At 40.4% G+C, this 19,761-nt stretch overlaps 1 long non-coding RNA gene across 1 annotated transcript in view; it reads right to left on the reverse strand.

Moving 5' to 3' along the window:
* Nucleotides 1-1,839: 1,839 nt before the first annotated feature.
* LOC135984207 (uncharacterized) overlaps nt 1,840-19,761 on the reverse strand; it is a 61,670-nt gene continuing 43,748 nt past the window's right edge. Inside the window, exons 2-4 of the long non-coding RNA XR_010602105.1 lie at nt 4,599-4,668; nt 3,138-3,253; nt 1,840-2,976 (exon numbers count right to left, since the gene is read on the reverse strand). This is a non-coding gene — a long non-coding RNA (uncharacterized LOC135984207). The remainder of the gene's footprint in view (nt 2,977-3,137; nt 3,254-4,598; nt 4,669-19,761) is intronic.

Genomic DNA, 19,761 nt, shown 5'->3' on the forward strand with positions numbered 1-19,761 from the left:
GGAAAACCTTTGTTTTATGGATGTGAGCCAGCAGTTGAAACACAAAGTCGACGGTTACAGAGTATAGTCCTGGTGACTTTTCACTGATGGCCCTTCAACACGGTGTGACGTTGTGCAGTCTATATGGTTTTATAAAAACTTGATAATAAGTCAATATAATGTAACTGGGATAGTTTTAGAGAAAATACAGTAATAAGTGAATGTAACGTAACTGGGATATGCCTCATGCAAAAGGTCTCTTGTAAGGTATCATTACAAAGCTTATAATCTACTGAGTGTGATCGTCTGATTTGTATAAATGTACCACTCTTGTATCTAAAACTAGAAATATAAAATGTAACTCTGAGGACCTATTGTAATTGTGTAAAGTGTGGACCATTAATGATGGTTTGGAATCTTGATGACTCCCATTGTCTGCAGATGGCTGTATTTACCTGTGAGTCTTCCTGTATATGTGTGTGCTGGCAAGTGAGTAATGAAGTCTTGCAGTGACATGTGATCATGTCACCTGAACTGGAATCCATCTTTAACCTGGTGCTTTTCCAGTGAGGGGGGGTGGAAACCCAGAGAGACAAAGAGTTCCCGCCTTATGCAAAAGATATATAAAGGGGGGAAGAGAACAGAGAGTGGGAGGAGCCGTCATGAAGAATCCCCTAGCTACCACCTGAGCTGCAACAAGAGCTGTACCAGGGGAAAGAATTGTGCTTACTGAACTTACTGAAGCATCTCTGAGGGTGAGATTATCTGTATTTAGTTTGATTAGGCATAGATTTGCATTTTGTTTTATTTTGCTTGGTGACTTACTTTGTTCTGTCTGTTACTACTTTGAACCACTTAAATCCTACTGTCTGTATTTAATAAAATCACTTTCTATTTAGTAATTCACTCAGAGTATGTATTAATACCTGGGGGAGCAAACAACTGTGCATATCTCTCTATCAGTGTTATAGAGGGCGAACAATTTATGAGTTTGCCCTGCATAAACTTTATGCAGGGTAAAACGGATTTATCTGGGTTTAGACCCCATTGGGAGTTGGGCATCTGAGTGCTAAAGACAAGCACACTACTGCGAGCTGTTTTCAGGTAAACTTGCAGCTTTGGGACAAGTGATTCAGACCCTGGGTCTGTGTCTGGAGCCAAACGGGAGTGTCTGGCTCAGCAAGACAGGGTGCTGGAGTCCTGAGCTGGCAGGGAAAACAGGAGCAGGGGTAGTCTTTGCACATCGGGTGGCAGCTCCCAAGGGGGTTTCTGTGATCCAACCCGTCACACACGGTATCAAACACCTTTCCTGGGCAGAGCAACTGTCTATAATGCAATTCAATAGGCTTGCCTTGGGTAAGATTAGACATGCATTCCACATGTAATACAAAGTGGAGTTCCTAATTTGATACAGGCATGTCCCACACTGTCACAGTGACCAAGGATATAACTGCGAAGACAGCATCCATGGATTTCGGGTGATCAGATACCAAGGGTGAAATCCTGCCCCAATGAAGCCGAAGGCAAAACTCCCATTGGCTTCAACAAGGCCAGGTTTTTATACCTCATGTCAGATTTGCAGAGGTGCTGAGAAACTGCCACTCGAACTGAAGTTAATTAGGACACTTGGAAATGTTTGGTAACTATGTTGTGGTTTTAGCTTCGGTAACAATGCTGCATCTCTGTACCTTTCCCCAGTATTTCCACCTGGATATAGTATATGTTATGTTGTCCCACTGAGGAAAAACACATGCTTTTCAGACCAGATGATTAAGGAAAACAGAACAAATAAAATATCATAAAAGAAAGAACAGAGCAACCCATTTTATTTCTGAATTAACACACAAAATGGCATCTGTCTCTCAGTACCGGGCATGTAGCAGGAAACATCAACCACCATACACTGGAATCTTCACTTCTGTAATGTTTAGAAAAATACTCAGGAGTGACATTTGTCTAGAGAGAAAGCATTATACAAGCACTCAGTTCAGATTAGAAACATCTAGTTTACATGGGACAGTTTCAGAGGCTTAGCACAGTTATTAACATAATCACACCCATATTGGTCATTTGATACCTTTCCTTACTACTTCCTGTTCTAAACAATTCCATAGTGTTTCTTTTCACTGTTAAACAAGTTCTAAACTCCACACCAGCAGGAAAAGTATTTCACAGATAAACAAAGAGGCTCCCATTATCTGCCATGTGTAGTTTGAAACCTTTCTACAATGCCCAATATAAAAATGCAAGCATCTTCTCCAGAAGATATATTTTATTTTTGGAAATGACCAGAAAGTACATGAGAAGGTGCAAGATACATGAAGGAGTGAAATAGCAGAATGGCTTCCAGTGAAAAGAAGATTCTACATCATGCCATCAAGCTTTTCGGTATTGTCATGGCTCACCTCAAGACATTGACAGGTTAAATCAAAAACAGAAAGTCTGAAAGTGAAAGATCCATCAAGAATTTTTGATAGATGATGCAGCTGCTGTTTTAATTACATTTTGGTCTCTGCCCTCATGATAGATAAATTTTGCAACACCTAACTCCTTACGTGAGAAATGAGGAAAATAGATTTTGATTATGAGGAAATGGAAGTGGGAGACAAACGTGCATTTGTAAAACCTCCCATTTCCAGTGCCATATATTTTGCTGAACCCTTTCCTCACACATTTTAAGTTATCTTTACTCTCCTTTTCCCCAAGCTACTACTGTATCCTAATTTTTCTATTCTGTTTTAATAAAACTACATGCACTATGCCACAGTTCTGGGGCGAGCTGTACCTCATTCCCTTTTCGGGTCTCTGAGTGCATTCACCCACATGTTCAGCCTCTTGCCCTTCCCTGTCTAGGAACAGAATATCAGGATTATTCCACTGTTAGACTGGGACCCAGGTACACTATCCCATGTATGCCTGCCACTTGTTACCAGGCATGCCAATCCCAGGAATTTGCTTGCTCCAATGCTGCAACCAATGATCCTGAGCAACAGCCTTCTGAAAAACAAAGTTTATGTTTAGCAGATGGAACAAAGAAAAGAGGATTTGAAAATGACAGCCTATGTGCATATGTAGTCCCAGCTAATCGGATGCCTCACTAGAAGGTAAATTATATAGGCTGTTCTCTTCAGTTACAAAAAGGAACTGAACCAACTCACATTTTGTTAGATGCTCCTGTAAGCCACCCTGCTCCACGTTGACAGCATGTCCTGCTGTTCTAGCCTGCTCACCTTCCATCTTGTTTAAGTCTCTAAGTACAGGCGAGGTCCTGCTTCTGTAGAGGCAATCATTGCCAACGTTAGTTGGCATTTTCTTTGTTTCTTAGGTAATTTTTGTGAAGTCTCCCGTTGACTCAATTCCCCTCCCGCACCCCCAGTGGGCCAGAGCACCCAGAAGAGGTTAAGGAGATTGTCCCCATGGTGGCTGCTCCACTCTTTTGGGGTTGCACCAACTAGGTCTTCATGGATTGTAATCACTGGCCTGATCGTATGTCTCCTCCATTGTGGAAGGTATGGACGTTGGCTGAGTAGGTGAGGCCCCTTCGCTCTTCTTTGCATTTCTAACACATTCTCAGTAAACAAGACGATAAATCATATTTTGGATACATATAAAAATATGCAATTAATACAGAGACACATTAGTCCTGTATTTTTACACAGTACCCATAGCTTATAATTTTTTACTTAATTTTCTTTAATATTCTTGCATGTTTTTAGATCCTCACAACCAGCTAGCCTTCAAATCCAGAATTATATAGTAAATACCTCAGACTTGATTAAGAGCCAGAATGTGGAAGCCCTTCTTTACACTGGAAATCTTATGTAAGTAGTCCTATTGATTTTATTGGGTTACTTGCATGAGTAAGTTCTCCAAGTTGAGTAAGAGCTCCACAATCTCGCTCTCAGCATTTTGCCACCTTGCAGCTTTCTCTGCTTTACTACAATGAAATTGGCAAGAGAAAATGGACTGAAATCTAACTGTTTGCATTTTCTCTTTCCATGTCTCTAGACTTGCTATTTCTATTTCTGACATTTTGTTTCTTTTAGGCCCATTGTAAGTCTGACAGCCTGGATAAACTATAGTATTAAATCTAATAGCTTATGAGAATTTTGACAAACTACACTGCTTATTCAAATTGGGTCTGTATCTCCATTCCAAGATGTAGTGCCCTATTTTACAGCCCCTCTGGTCAGAGGGATGGAATCTGAAAGAGGATGCAAATCTTAATTCCATAGCTGGCCCATATTTTTGTGGAGGCTCAAATTAGAACTCCAGGTCTGCATATCCCCTGAACTTTGGGGTTTGAACTGACTTCTCAAAAATACTGTGAGAATAGTTTTTTGCAATTTTTTTTAAATATATGCATCCTGTTGTGACTGCCATGAAGAACATGCAGAAATGGAAAACTGAAACAAGACAAAAATGATCAAGTTTCTTTAAATCTCAAATATGGTTTTGGTTCAATTCCATTGGAGTGTTGAGAGAATATGAGGGCTAGCTCTTATTTTAAACACAGTTGGACCCACTTAGATAACAAATACATTTCTGAGTAGTAATAAGACTCAGCATTGATTATAATGGCCTTGACTCATTCAGAGAGCAGCTTGCATATAAATTACCTTCATGAACTGTCTTTGTCTGGCATTCATACAGTAGTCCACAGCAATAGAAGCTGTTGCACATGTGTATCTAAGGTTGAAGAGAAAAACATGTATTATAATAATGAATGAATTGGGGCTGTCAAGCGATCAAACAAATTAATCGCATGATTAAACAAATTAATTGCAATTAATCGCATGATTAAACAATAGAATACCATTTAAATATTTTGATGTTTTCTGCATTTTCAAATATATTGATTTCAATTACAACATAGAATACAAAGTGTACAGTGCTCACTTTATAGTTATTTTTGATTACAAGTATTTGCACTGTAAAAAAAAATAGTATTTTAAATTCACCTAATACAAGTACTGTAATGCAATCCCTTTATCACAAAAGTTGAACTTAAAAATGTAGACTTATGTAAACAAAAAAACTGCATTCAAAAATAAAACAATGTAACATTTTAGAGCCTGCAAGTCCACTTAGTCCTATTTCTTGTTCAGCCAATCGCTCAGACAAACAAGTTTGTTTACATTTGCAGGAGATAATGCTGCCCGCTTCTTGTTTACAATGTCACCCGAAATTGAGAACAAGTGTTCTCGTGGCACGGTTGTAGCTGGCGTCACAAGTTATTTACATGCTAGATGTGCTGAAGATTCATATGTCCCTTCATGCTTCAACCACCATTCCACGGGACATGCATTCATGCTAATGACTCGTTCTGCTTGATAACCATCCAAAGCAGTGCAGACAGATGCATGTTAATTTTCATCATCAAGTCAGATGCCACCAGCAGAAGGTTGATTTTCTTTTTTGGTGGTTCGGGTTCTGTAGTTTCTGCATCAGAGTGTTGCTCTTTTAAGATTTCTGAAAACATGCTGCACACCTCGTCTCTCTCAGATTTTGGAAGGCACTTCAGCTTCTTAAACTTTGGGTCGAGTGCTGTAGCTATCTTTAGAAATCTCACATTGGTACCTTCTTTGCATTTTGTCAAATCTGCAGCGAAAGCATTCTTAAAATGAACAATATGTGCTGGGTCATCCTCCGAGACTGCTATAACATGAAATATATGGCAGAATGCAGGTAAAGCAGAGCAGGGGACATACAATTCTCCCCCAAGGAGTTCAGTCATAAATTTAATTAACGCACTATTTTTTTAACGAACATCATCAGCATGGAAGTATGTCCTCTGGAATGGTGGCCGAAGCATAAAGGGGCATACGAAGGTTTAGCATAACTGGCACATAGATACCTTGCAATGCCGGCTACAAAAGTGCCATGCAAATGCCTGTTCTCACTTTCTGATGACATTGTAAATAAGAGGGCAGCATTATCTCTTGTAAATGTAAACAAACTTGTTTGTCTGAGCGATTGGCCAAACAAGAAGTAGGACTGAGTGCACTTATAGGCTCTGAAGTTTAAACATTGTTTTGGTTTTGAGTTCAGTTATGTAACTAAAAAAAAAAAAAAAAAAAAATCTACATTTGTAAATTGCACTTTCATGACAGAGCCTGCACTACAGTACTTGTATGAGGTGAATAAAAATACTATTTCTTTTATCTATCATTTATCTTTTATTCTTTTAAAATGTTTATCATTTTACAGTGAAAATATTTATAATAAAAATAATATACACTGATTTCAATTACAACATCTGGATCATCTTGATCGATCTGTCCGTCAGCCCTCGTATAGATTGCGCTGATCACAACATGTCCTCCATTCTTCTCGTATCCTGGCCTTCCTTCTCCATGTGCGGCCATGTCTTTTCATGATAAAATCTTCCCATCTCTTTGGAGGTTGGCCGAGTGGTTGTTTCAGTTCCTTTGGGTACCTCTCAGCAACACCTGCAGTCCATCAATTGTCAGTGAGCCTCGCTATATGCCTGGCACATTGCAGTTTACTACGCCTGCTCTCAACAATGACGTCCTGCACTCCACTCTTATGTCTGATCACTTCATTGGGAACTTGATCGCGGATTGAAATTCCCAGAATTCTTCTTTCCATCGCCCTCTCCATTACAGACAGTTGCTGCTCCGCTGTCTTCGTCAGCGTCCGTGTTTCGCTGCCGTACAACATTGCTGGCAGTACTGTTGAGTTGAAGAGGCTGGCACGTGTTGCCTTGTTGATTTTTCCTTGGAGGACTTCCTTGATAGAATTGTGCACCAACCTGCTTTCTTTCTTAGCAAGAGTTCACCTTCCTCATCGTGGAGCATGTTAATGCCTTGGCCCAAATTGACATATTGCTCAACTTCCTCTATTTGTTCTCCCTTTATTGTTATTTGGGCTTTTGGAAAGGTATCAGACCACATACATTTTGTTTTGGAGTGGTTAATTTTCAGTCCACCTTGGCTGCTTTTTGTGTTGAGATCTTGCAGCATTTTCGGTAGTTTGATAGTATTTTCAGCGATCAACACAATATCGTCCACAAATCTGAGATGCTTTAACTGCTCTCTGTTGATGTTAATTGCACATTCCAATTCATCTGCCTCATTACCATTTCGAGGCAGTCTGTGAAGAGTTTCAGTGAAACCATGTCTCCTTGTTTCACATCTTTCTTAACTGAATTACAACATAGAATACAATATATATGAAAATGTAGAAAAACATCCAAAATATTTAATAAATTTTAATTGGTATTCTATTGTTTATCAGTGCAATTAAAACTGATTAATTTTTTTTAATCATGATTAATTTTTTTGAGTTATTAGCATGAGTTAATTGCATGAGTTAACTGTGATTAATTGATATATTGCAGATGAATATTACTTCACTTTGGTATTTTCTGAACATTGAGTGCTTGCCAATGTAACTTTATCAAAGCAACATTAAGAGTATGTTAGAAAATACATTAAAGCATATCATTAAGCTTACACTACTGCTGGGCAATATCGTTACAATGAACATTTTATCAGATATGTCAGCCCCTTTATCTGTTCATGAATTATCCATAAACACATTTATTATTAAGTATTCACAGTCTGGCATTTGCTATTTGCGTAATTGCTTGTATTGCATTTTTTCTGCTTCTTGGTCGGATTAGTGAAACTTTTATAAAGGTAAGTATTTCTAGAATTACTCATGCAAATCCTGGTGTGTATACACATTCAGATCAACATTCATAACATGTTCTCTTTCCACAAAAATTATTGGGAACAAATTTAAGCCAAACAAACATTTCATTTGTATGGATGTGTACAGAGAGCAAGTATAAAGATGGATCAGACAACCATCCAAGTGAATTACCAGGCTTTCCCCCCCAAAACTTATTAATAATCATGTTTATTAAGGTAGTGCCTAAGGACCAACCAAGAATGGGGCCTCAGATGCGTTAGGCACTGTACAGACACTCCGTTGCAGATAGTCTCTGCCCTAAAGAGTTTATAATCTAAATAAACAAGGCAGGCACTGGGTGGACGGAAGGCATATAACACACGAGAGTGAAGAATATCTGGTAACGAATTTATGTTCACAAATTTTTTTTGGTGTTCACCCAAAAATCCTGTAGAATTGGAAATCCACAATCTTCAGTCTTGGCCCATTTTCACTGCGGCGAAAAAATTCAGCAAAAACTAACAAAGTAGTTACCTCTAGCAAACAGCACAAGGCAGCACTAACGTGCAAAGACTAGTTGGAGCATAAAAAAAAGTTTCAAATAAATATGTAACCAGCCTCTTTTGCACCAAAAAACAGGTGCTAAAAACATTTTGAGGATACTACAGACCTGCTCCCAAGCTCACTGAAATCAATAGCGAGACTCCCTCTGACTGGATAGGGCTTTGGATCAGGCCCTATATGCATTATGGATGTGAAGGCAAAGGTATAATGCTATGGGAAACACAAGCATCTGGAAATTTTGTTACATCTTTAATGCCTCAGTCTCCCCTTTCCCAAGATATTTTGATGGCTGTGTATATAGCCAAGTTATATAGCTTTAGCAAAACTACTGATTAAGGAGAATCATGAACCAGTCCTAAGAGCCGGCTGCTCCGCTGGTAAAGCACTAGGATAATAGCCATTGGCCTTAGGCTCAAATGGCAGGTAGTTGACGATTGCTTTAATGACAAACTGGAAATAAATTCAGAGTGATGAGTTAATTGTGCATTTTATTGTACCACATCCCCTGTGTTATGGGTTAGCAGGTTTACAAAACAAACTGAGCAAAGGGCAATTGAACACTGGCCTTATTGTGGAGTTGTTTGGAGACATTGGTCTGTGCTCACCGGTGCTAGGGCAGGGAGATGCTGGTTATCCCTCCTTGCAGCAGCTGGGTTCCTTGCATCTCAGGGAAGACAAGGGGCATTCACTATTGATTTCCTTCAGATTTTTGCTGCACGGACAGGTGGGGCTGGTTTCATTTTTCCCCCAGGATGTCATCAGAGCCCTACAGTTGGAGACTGCTGAGAGACATACACTGAATCTGAATCACAACTTACCTTGCTCATGAGGACTCTGCAGGGAGGCCTCCCATTGTGATGGCTCCATGCAGCCTTCCTTCTCCTCCAGGTCCTTTGCATGAGCATTTGCACCAGGAGAAGCCAGCATAAATATAACCTAAATCAAATGCTGCTGAGTCAATACACAGCCTTTGACGTTACAAACGCTTCGCCAGTATAATTAGACTGGTTTAGCGATACCAACAGAATTCCCTAGCGCAGATGCAGCACATGCCAACAGAAGGAGTTTTTGTGTCGGGATAATAGCACCACCTCTCCAAACAACATTAGCTATGCCAACAGAAGCACTCTTATTTCAGCACAGTTGCCTCTGCACTGGGGGTTATGTTAGCTAGGGAATGGGGTTTTTTTATGCTGACAAAACTTTGTAGTGTAGACCTGGCCTTAGCCAGGAATAATAAAACTGAAGATATGGCAGAGCTGTAACACGAGAACTCAGGCCTCTAATTCCCTCTGAGTAGAGCTCATGACAACTAAAAATGCTTGTTTAAAAATGAGAAGCTTCAGGGAGTAACTCCACACAAGTTCAAATGGAGAATTGACAAGCGAGAAGGCATTGCAACAGGTTTTGCATAAGGATGGGACCCTGCATCCCACATACCTACCTGGGACAGGACCATATAATTGAAAATACTTACAGTTGAGGTAGCACCCAGACCCCAATTGGTATCAGGGCTTGTTGTATTGACTTAAATGGAATATAGAGGCCCAAAGAGTTAAAGGTGTTAACATGATCCTGTCCAACATTAAAACAAGGTCCAGTATAAAACAACTGTGACGTTGTGCAGTCTATATGGTTTTATAAAAGCTTGATAATAAGTCAATATAATGTAACTGAGGTAGTTTTAGAGAAAATACGGTAATAAGTGAATGTAAGTAACTGGGATATGCCTCATGCAAAAGGTCTCTTGTAAGGTATCATTACAAAGCTTATAATCTACTGAGTATGATCATCTGATTTGTATAAATGTACCACTCTTGTATCTAAAACTAGAAATATAAAATGTAACTCTGAGGGCCTATTGTAATTGTGTAAAGTGTGGACCATTAATGATGGTTTGGAATCTTGATGACTCCCATTGTCTGCAGATGGCTGTATTTACCTGTGAGTCTTCCTGTATATGTGTGTGCTGGCAAGTGAGTAATGAAGTCTTGCAGGGACATGTGATCATGTCACCTGAACTGGAATCCATCTTTAACCTGGTGCTTTTCCAGTGAGGGGGGGGTGGAAACCCAGAGAGACAAAGAGTTCCCGCCTTATGCAAAAGATATATAAAGGGGGGAAGAGAACAGAGAGGGAGAAGCCATCATGAAGAATCCCCTAGCTACCACCTGAGCTGCAACAAGAGCTGTACCAGGGGAAAGAATTGTGCCCAGGCCTGGAAGGTGTCCAGTCTGAGAAAAACTTACTGAAACATCTCTGAGGGTGAGATTATCTGTATTTAGTTTGATTAGGCATAGATTTGCGCATTTTATTTTATTTTGCTTGTGACTTACTTTGTTCTGTCTGTTACTACTTTGAACCACTTAAATCCTATTGTCTGTATTTAATAAAATCACTTTTTATTTAGTAATTTACTCAGAGTATGTATTAATACCTGGGGGAGCAAACAACTGTGCATATCTCTCTATCAGTGTTATAGAGGGCGAACAATTTATGAGTTTGCCCTGCATAAGCTTTATGCAGGGCAAAACGGATTTATTTGGGTTTAGACCCCATTGGGAGTTGGGCATCTGAGTGCTAAAGACAAGCGCACTACTGCGAGCTGTTTTCAGGTAAACTTGCAGCTTTGGGACAAGTGATTCAGACCCTGGGTCTGTGTCTGGAGCCAGACAGGAGTGTCTGGCTCAGCAAGACAGGGTGCTGGAGTCCTGAGCTGGCAGGGAAAACAGAAGCAGGGGTAGTCTTTGCACATCGGGTGGCAGCTCCCAAGGGGGTTTCTGTGATCCAACCCGTCACAACAACGTCCAGGGTTTGGTGTACGAGTACCTCAGCCTGCTTAGTACCAAGGCAAACACATTATAAAAAATCCCTTTAAAGAAGGAGGAAAAATAATTAAAGCATTTGAAATGCAGAGTATTAAGTAAAGCTTTCATGTTAACAACATCCCTTATTCCCTTTCTCTTTAGCTGGAGGGAGTTTTTGGAAGGAAGACCTTATTTGATAGTCTTTTAGATAACAACAACAGTCCTTTTGGGGGCGGGGGGGCGGAGAGGAAGAGAAAAAGTTAGTTGAGCTGGCCTGGAGCGGTTATTGTTGCATACCTATCCTGTTTCCTAGAAGAAAAAATAAGATAAACACAAAAGAGGAAAGGAAAGAACAGTATAGATAGAGAATGCAGCTTCCGTCTTTGGTGTTGACTCTCGCTTGCAATCTCACTGCTAGAAAAACACAGGCACAGCACATGGTTTTATCAGCTACTCCAAGACCTGGCAAATTTGTACCAGCATAAGGCTGTTCAGGGCATTGTGTTTAGCTACCTCTTTGGTCACAGGCTTACAGCAGTGTTGCAAAATATACTGTCTTGGCCACCTAAGCCAGTCTCTTATTAGACAGAAGGAAAAAGGGATGGGAATAGGAAAGAGAAGAAAATAAGGTAGGGAAGAAAAGGACTCGCAGGGAGAAAAACCATGGTTTCACATCTCTGGTGGGGTTTGGGATTCAACCAGAGCCAGTGGCGGAGGTAATGTCATCAGGATCCCTCTGTGATGAGTTGAATCACAGAAACCCCTTTGGGGCTGCCAACTGATGTGCCAAGACTACTTCTGTCCCAACTTTCCCTGCCAAGCTCGGGACCCCAGCACCCTGTCTTGCTGAGCCAGACGCACCCATCTGCTCCAACACAGACCCCTTTACATCACTCTAGCATTACAATCTGTAAAATGGGTGTAAATATCATTTACGTATAAATAAGAAGTGCAATCTACCTTAAGACCCCTTTACACTACCAGAACTGGGGTATTAATGTAAATGAGAATCAGGTCAGTGTGAAGATCGACCATGACCAACTGTATTACATTTCACAGGCCCAGCTCTGCTAAGCATAGCTAAACTGAAAAGTAGTTTCTAAAATAATATTATGTTTGAGTCACACATAGGTTTATATCATAAACATTCATTTACCCCCACATCCCCCTCCAAAACTCCCCAGTCATGTTCATAGTATGTATTGAGCCTCAAAGTGGTAGTTCTCACTGAGATTTCTAAGTAGGTTTTAATAACAGCAGCACAACTAATTTGCTCAGATTTTGTAAGCCATCTAAGTAACGTTATGATCAAGATAATTAAATTAAGAAAATATTTAATGTAACTGATTTGTCAATCAGGGCTTCAGGTGATTCTCTAAACATCTATTTTTTCCCTTATTGTATTCAGTAAATCCCAAACCACCCTTTCAGAGCATAATGCTCTTCTTTTATATGATATAGCAACATTGACATCATTATGTGTATGCTGACTTGAATTCATTTCAGGCTGAAATAGATTTGCATCCCAGCAGAACAGATTAATCCCTCAGTGAAATCTGTATCTACCCAATCAGCAGGGCCGGCTCCAGGCACCAGCCCAGCAAGCAGGTGCTTGGGGCAGCCAAGAGGAAGGGGCGACACGTCGGGCTGTTCCGCGGCAACTCTCGGAGGGAACCACCTGCCACCGAATTCCCGCCGAAGAAGAAAGCGGCACGGTGGAGCTGCTGGGATCACGGCTTTTTATTTTTTTCCGCCGCTTGGGGCGGCAAAAATCCTGGAATTGGTCCTGCCAATCAGACATTTTGTAAGCTGAATCAAGGTCATCACAAGAGCTGGAGGAGCGGGGGGGAACCACCCTCAAGAGAGAGAGTTAATGGCCAGAGCTACTGTCGTGATTTCTACTACTACTGGGTATAGAATCTTACTTCCTAATCTTGCTTCCACTTAAATTGGTGGCAAAACTCCCAGAGTGCAATGGACAGAAGAATAGAACCTTAGTCCCTCTAGGACACTTCCCCTGGCAAACAAATCCCTCCAGAAGGCCTGACACAATTTGCTTGCATGTTATAGCCTTTCGCTCTACTCGTGGATGGTCCAACCGGTTTAGACAGTAAGCTCTCCAAGGAAGGGACCATATTGTGTGTTTACACAGCATTTAGCACTCTCCTGGGTGCTACCAGCAGCAAATAGTAATCACAAATGCTAGAACACTTCAAAGGATATGTCTTGAGTTCACTGCCTTGGGGAGAAGGCAGGCATATTCACTTACATTGTACATCATTTCCTGGGCCACAGTAGTCCTGTGGTATAGCTTTCCAACCGCACCTATTTGCAAATCCACCCCTTTCCAGGGGGTAACAAAACAGTCCAAACAAAAAGTGAAAATAGTTCCACAGCTCACAAGGGGCCAGGCCCCCTCACACAATGGAGGGAGAACAGTCTTTCAGATTTCACAGAAAGTCTCAGCCCTTGCATAGCTAAAGGCAAACCTTAGTCCTGGGAGTTGGCACAAAAGAAACAAACTGGCCTATCTCCTTTCCTCAGTAGACACAGCCTGGTAGTGCTTTTGAGCCATTCTTCAGTACATAACCCGCTAAGCTTGGGTACAAAGGGGCACCCCAACTGGCCTGAGTTCTTCCCTTTTAAGGGCCCTCCCCCAGGCCTGGCAAACTTCACAGGTGCGGCAAGTTGGGGCTGATTGTGACTGGTGGGCGGGTGTGTCTGTATGAGATTTGTCCTGCCACAAACATAAAGGAAAATGGTCTTAGAAATACTTCCTGTGCTGCTGCTACTGAACATCCAGCATCACTGTGGAAAAATTCACCAAAAGAAAACATCCTTAATGTAGCTGGGATATACTAACTCCTAACAGGGTAAACCATCTTCAAAGGCACAATTCTGCTATTAATCAGGCCAATGGGAGTTTGGATGCTAACTTCAATAGGAGCTAGATTATATCCAAAGACCTCCCCGCCCCCTTCCTTTCTCCCTTGAATCCTGTGAATAAACCATTGAAAGATCTAGAGCTATGGTCAAGAGATAAAGGTCTTGCAGCAGATGTTGTGTAGAGTTTTCTCTGAACGCTATGGTAGCACTTTTGCTTCAGTTAAAAACATCTCCTGCGTACAGCTGGGAGGATAATGAAAAAAAGATTCATCAGCTTTCTCATGTGAAACTTTTCTTGAAATTCATCAGGTAAATTATTATACCAATAAATTGGTGAATTAGTCATGTTGCTCTATGAGCTAAAAAACATCTTTAAAGTATTTTAAAAATTCTGCCAAATTAATAAATTAATTATTCAGCCAGCTGTAGGAGGGACATGGGTAGAAAATCCGATGTTACCCAAGAAACAGTGATAGAAATAATAATGTTATAGCATCCTTCATTCTTAGGGATCGCAATGGACTTTATAACAATGGTACTGATTTTTCAGATACAGAGGCTGCTTTCTGCCACTCACTGGTGCCAATCAGCCCTACATCTGGCAAATCTGTGCAATGGAGCATGTCCCTTATGGTATGAAGATTCTTGGGTGGAATAACACTTTCAAACAAATTCCTCCACCAATCCCTCGCTGGCTCCCAATGTGAGGGGCATGGTAGGAGAATAGGAGGCAGAGCCTGGGTTCTTTTATGCCTGGCTGATCCCTAGCTGCTCTAATAGCCCCAGGGAAACAACAGCAGCTGGTTTAAATGAGAGATGTCTTCAGCCTACTTATTTATGCTGCACACTAACCCAATTTCCAGTCTCAGGGTTCAGACTCTTTAGCAATATTGGAGAATCAGAGTCCATATATACACACTAATAACTTCATTCATCACAGACATGCAGCCCCTGCTGAGGTGGAGTATGTCAGTTGTTTAACATTGTAGGGCAAAACTACAGAAGATTTAAAGGCAGGAGATGAAAAATAATATATCCAATTGAAACTGCAGGAGTAATTTACATTGGCAGAAGATAATAATGACTTAAAACGATATTTAGCCAAGACAACAAGATTAACACCTCTCTGCTCTTTTGAAAAGTGCCATGGAAGCTTTAATGGCCATAGGTGGCCCAGACTTCAGTTGTATATATTATCTGAAAGTCTGCACAGCATCTTTTAACATCCATCCTGGGGGTAATAAGTAAGGTTGTGGGGCAGATCTCCCTGAGAGTGTGCATGTACAACTCCCCCGACTGCAAAAGGAGTTTTGCATGCATGGCTGATTAGGCTGTGGGGTAACAAACAAATATTTTAAAGTCTGGCACCTTCGTAGGAGAAAGTTGTGCTTTCCCTTTAAAAATTTTTACATGGCACTGCTTTGATGACTTATATGTCATAGATCCTGAAGCAAAAGGAGGTTGACCTGTCTTAACCTAATATTATTTATAATTTTTTCATGAATTAATGTTATTCATCGGTTGTGAGACCATTTGAATTGAAAACAACAGATGTGACTTAGAGAAGAAAATTAATGAGTATGACTGTTTTTCTCTTTTTCTTTTAGCTCATCTCAGAGCTCTCAGACACACACACACACACAAACACACAGAGTTAACATTTGTTGTACTCAGAAGCTGAGGATGCTAATAGTGAAAAAAGGTTGACTATGAGTCTGCTTCTACCTGGCAGAAAATATGCTATTAAAAAGCAGTCTGTTTCCTTCCATTCAAATATGACTTTGGCATGCAATCAAAAGAATACTTTGTATTGTTGTATCTGAGCACTCAAGAAACATCACAGGTTAAGTTGCTTGACCCAACACAAAAGAAAAATTTCTTATTAAATAAATGATTCAACCTAAAATGAAAGTAGTAATATTTCACAAAGTTGTGAATTACTCGGATAGCAAACAATCTTTGTTATAAACTTATTTTTAATTGAACTGCTACACACACACACACACACACACACACACACACACACACACACACACACACACACACACACACAAACTTTCAGGGAACACTTGAATCATATAAATCTAAACCAGCTACCAGGGAGGAGCGGAGAACATTTGCTCACATACGAAGCATGGATACTCATGTGTTTTTTCAAAATTTCCATTCCATGAAAAATGTATCCCATTTCAGGATGGAAACAAGTGAAGAAACGTCAATCATTCCCTGGGATGGGAATTCTGAATTTTGCTCAGCTCTATGGTCAGTGTAAAATTGGTCTTTTATACCCAAGAGTTTTTGTTCTTGTCAGGCAATCACTGAAGAGGTATTATATAGCTATTCACAGTGGAATACACATGGAGATATACCTATCTCATAGAACTGGAAGGGACCCTGAAAGGTCATTGAGTCCAGCCCCCTGCCTTCACTAGCAGGACCAAGTACAGATTTTTGCCCTGATCCCTAAGTGGCCCCCTCAAGGATTGAACTCACAACCCTGGGTTTAGCAGGCTAATGCTCAAACCACTGAGCTATCCCAGCCCCCAACAGTCATAAACAGTGACAATCCATAAGTACTGACTATAAGGTTTTGTAAAAGTCTACAGATGCACTTTGGAACCTTGTGCAGCCCAAATCCATTGTTGCATCTTCTCTCTCACCAAAATTTGTTATTCATGAACCCTGTTTCCTTTATCCAAAAAGGAATCATTGTTCCTACTTTCTAGCTATTTAAAGTTGCAATTATTAAGGACTAAAAGCCATTCCTCCCTTTGGCTGGATTGTGTCGGCGTCTAATTATAGCTGTGTGAGCGACCCTCACACCTCTGCATTAGACATCAGATAATGGCTCTGGCCATATAAGAGCAAAAATTCCTGATTGAAGGCTTTTGAGAACAGATTTATAAACCAGGGACAAATATTACCACAGACAATTACAATTTAAACACTTGTCCAGCTTATTTGATTGTGGAACAGCTACACAAACAAATGCCATACAACTGAGTGCAGTACATTACTAAATATACACTCTGTAACCAATCGTTATGAAAAGAAAATTGTGCCACATGTTATAGTGTTAGTTTTTCATTAGATCACAATAAAATATCATTGCCCAGCTCTCCTGTGAGACTGGTTTTAATGGTTTATGTAGAAATTTTCTCTTGACAAGCAGCTGTGAAAGCAGGCATTACTGTTTTGATAGATACAGATGTATGTCATTCACTCAGATGCCGCAAAAACAAAAATCAAATCAATATACATAACATTGCCAAACACTGCAGCAAGATAAACAAAGTTCTTCCACATATTAGATTATTTCCCCTCCACTCTGAGAATCACATGCATTTGAGAACCATTTTAAATTGAGAGAGAATATTGGCTTTTGCTGTAGTTTAGACACTTGGCTATCTTAGTCTTTGATATTCATGTCACCTAGACAGCTTTGGAAATGGCACTCATTTGAGAGGTTCTCTTTGAATCACCGCTGCTAGTGTGAATACATTATCCATGATACTTCTTTGTTTATTAGCCAAACTGGAGAGGCCATGTGCCACGTTCTCTGTGGCTACATCTACACCTGCAATTTTGGAGCAGACTTCCATCATTGTACCTGACGCAGCTCCATCAGTGGTAGCAATGATGGGTTAAGGACGAGCCATTGACATTTTTTATCACCATGCCAGAGCTCTAGGCACGACTTTGTAGTAAAAATGTCTGAGCCCAGGCTACACTAGGTCTCACACCATTGCTGCCACAGATTGAGCTGCATCTGTGAGATATTTCCTGAAATTTGCCAGACTAGTCATGACCATAATCTAAATAACCTGAGAGAGGAAAACTCAAAATACAATGAAGCCAATGTTAGTTACAGTTGCCTTGAATTCAGTTTAGATTAATCAAACAATCAAAGGCAATAATTTCAGATTGTGGTTGACATTTTGGTATTTTCCAAGATTGGAACACAATGAGCAATTCCTAGAAGCAATCCTGAAATTTCTTATCATAAAAGACATGTGGGAAAGTGGTATATCCCTATGCTGCCTTGGTATTCAGTGGGACAAGTGCTTTCAAAACCAGAGGCATAGAGATAGCTGAAAAGACCACGCCAATTACAGCTAAACAACATATAGGGATGATACAAGTCAGAGAGGATGGTTTTCAGAGATACTACTCCATTAAGAGGCCTGTGAAAGTGGAATGTGAGATTTCACATTCATGGTCTTAGAATCAAATTTGCTCAGTTTAGAAGCAATTGATGTTTTGCTGTTGTTGGGGTTATTTCTAAACTGAAGAGCAACCATCTCCAGAGTGCAAGATGGAAACCACAATACATTGCACAAGCGTTGCTTATTGAATTTAAGTGGGTGTTAAATCACAATCCAAAAGCAAAGAGTTTTGAACTGTCTACTAAAAATACAATTTCTCATTTTTCAGTCTTTTGCCTATTATTTTGACTAGTTCTCCAGACACCAAAGATTTTTTCCTATATAAAAAAGGCCTGAATTTCTGATGTAAAACCAGTTTTTTTTCTTTTCTTTTTATCCAGTCCTTCCCAATCCTTTCCCCCCGTTTCTCAGTCACCCTTACAAAGTTGCTGTTACAGTATGATATGGGAAATACTGTACAGCCCACCCCTGAAGAACTACATTACCCACAATGCAAGATTTGACCATTGCCATTACAACTCTCCCATGTACAATTGGTTTACCCTCATGACTGATATCATTGTAAAGATTAAATGTGGAACATTGTAAAGCTTGTGACCAGGTATGAGGCACAGTATAGAGAAGGAGAGTCCTGCACTCAGCAGGATAGGTGGCAACCCAAAAATAGAGAGATCCTTGAATCTTTCCTTTAATGATATTTCCAATTGTCTAGATACCCGGGGCAGGGAAGGATAAACAAGCACAGTACTGATGCTGCATGACTTAATGGGAGGATAACTGAAAGAATAAAACCTTTGCAACCTGCTGAGCTAACCCAAACTTGCTAAGCTACTAGAACATTAATGAGAGAGATTTTAATTAAATTGTTTGTAATTAACTCTCCCAAGAGTAAAAAATGTAAAACTGGTGAAGACAAAATACCTGTAGTACTCTCACCAGAATATGTGATTCCTGCAAACTCTTTCCTTTCTCCAAAATAGCAATCATTGTTCCTCCATCTAACTATATAAAGTTGCAAGTGTTATGGACTTAAACACCAGTCATCTCTTTAGGTTGGATTGGGGCTCAGTCTAATGTAGCTGTGCTGGAGAGAAGGCCTCAGCTCCAGTCCTCTGCATTAGACTGCTTCAGATTGTGGCTTTGCGTGCGTGATACTCCCACAGTGGGTGGATAAATAGGGGTGGAGTCAGGGGTCTGCCCCCTGTTGCATTCTATGTAGATGGAATATATGGGCTAAACATAACTCAGTCACCGTGAAACATTAAACAAGATTAAACAAGATTCGGGGCCTCGGCCTGCTGGTACCATGGCAAACGCACCATTAAAAAAAAATCCTTTAAACTTTTTTATTAAAGATAAAGAAAAGAAGGAGAAACAGTTAAAGTATTTGACATGTAATGTATTAAATAAAGCTTTTGTTTTAATGCCATCCCTTGTGCCCTTTCCTGGGAGAGAGATTTTAGAAGAGACTCCCCACCTTGTTTGACAGTCTTTTAGATGGTAGCAGAGATGGTAATAAACTGCCCTTTTGGGGAAAGGAGAAGTTATTGCTGTTAACATGTGATCCCCTTTCATCCCAGGGGTTTTGGAGTCAGCTGGAGTCATAGAGGCGGCTGTGTCATCTGGATCCCTCTCTCCAGCCCAGTCTGGTCAAAACATCTCTCTCAGGATGAGGATGTCAAAGGCCTGGAGTCCCAAGT

Source organism: Chrysemys picta, chromosome 6 (assembly GCF_011386835.1).
Source record: "Chrysemys picta bellii isolate R12L10 chromosome 6, ASM1138683v2, whole genome shotgun sequence".
In the NCBI taxonomy this organism is placed as follows: domain Eukaryota; kingdom Metazoa; phylum Chordata; order Testudines; family Emydidae; genus Chrysemys; species Chrysemys picta.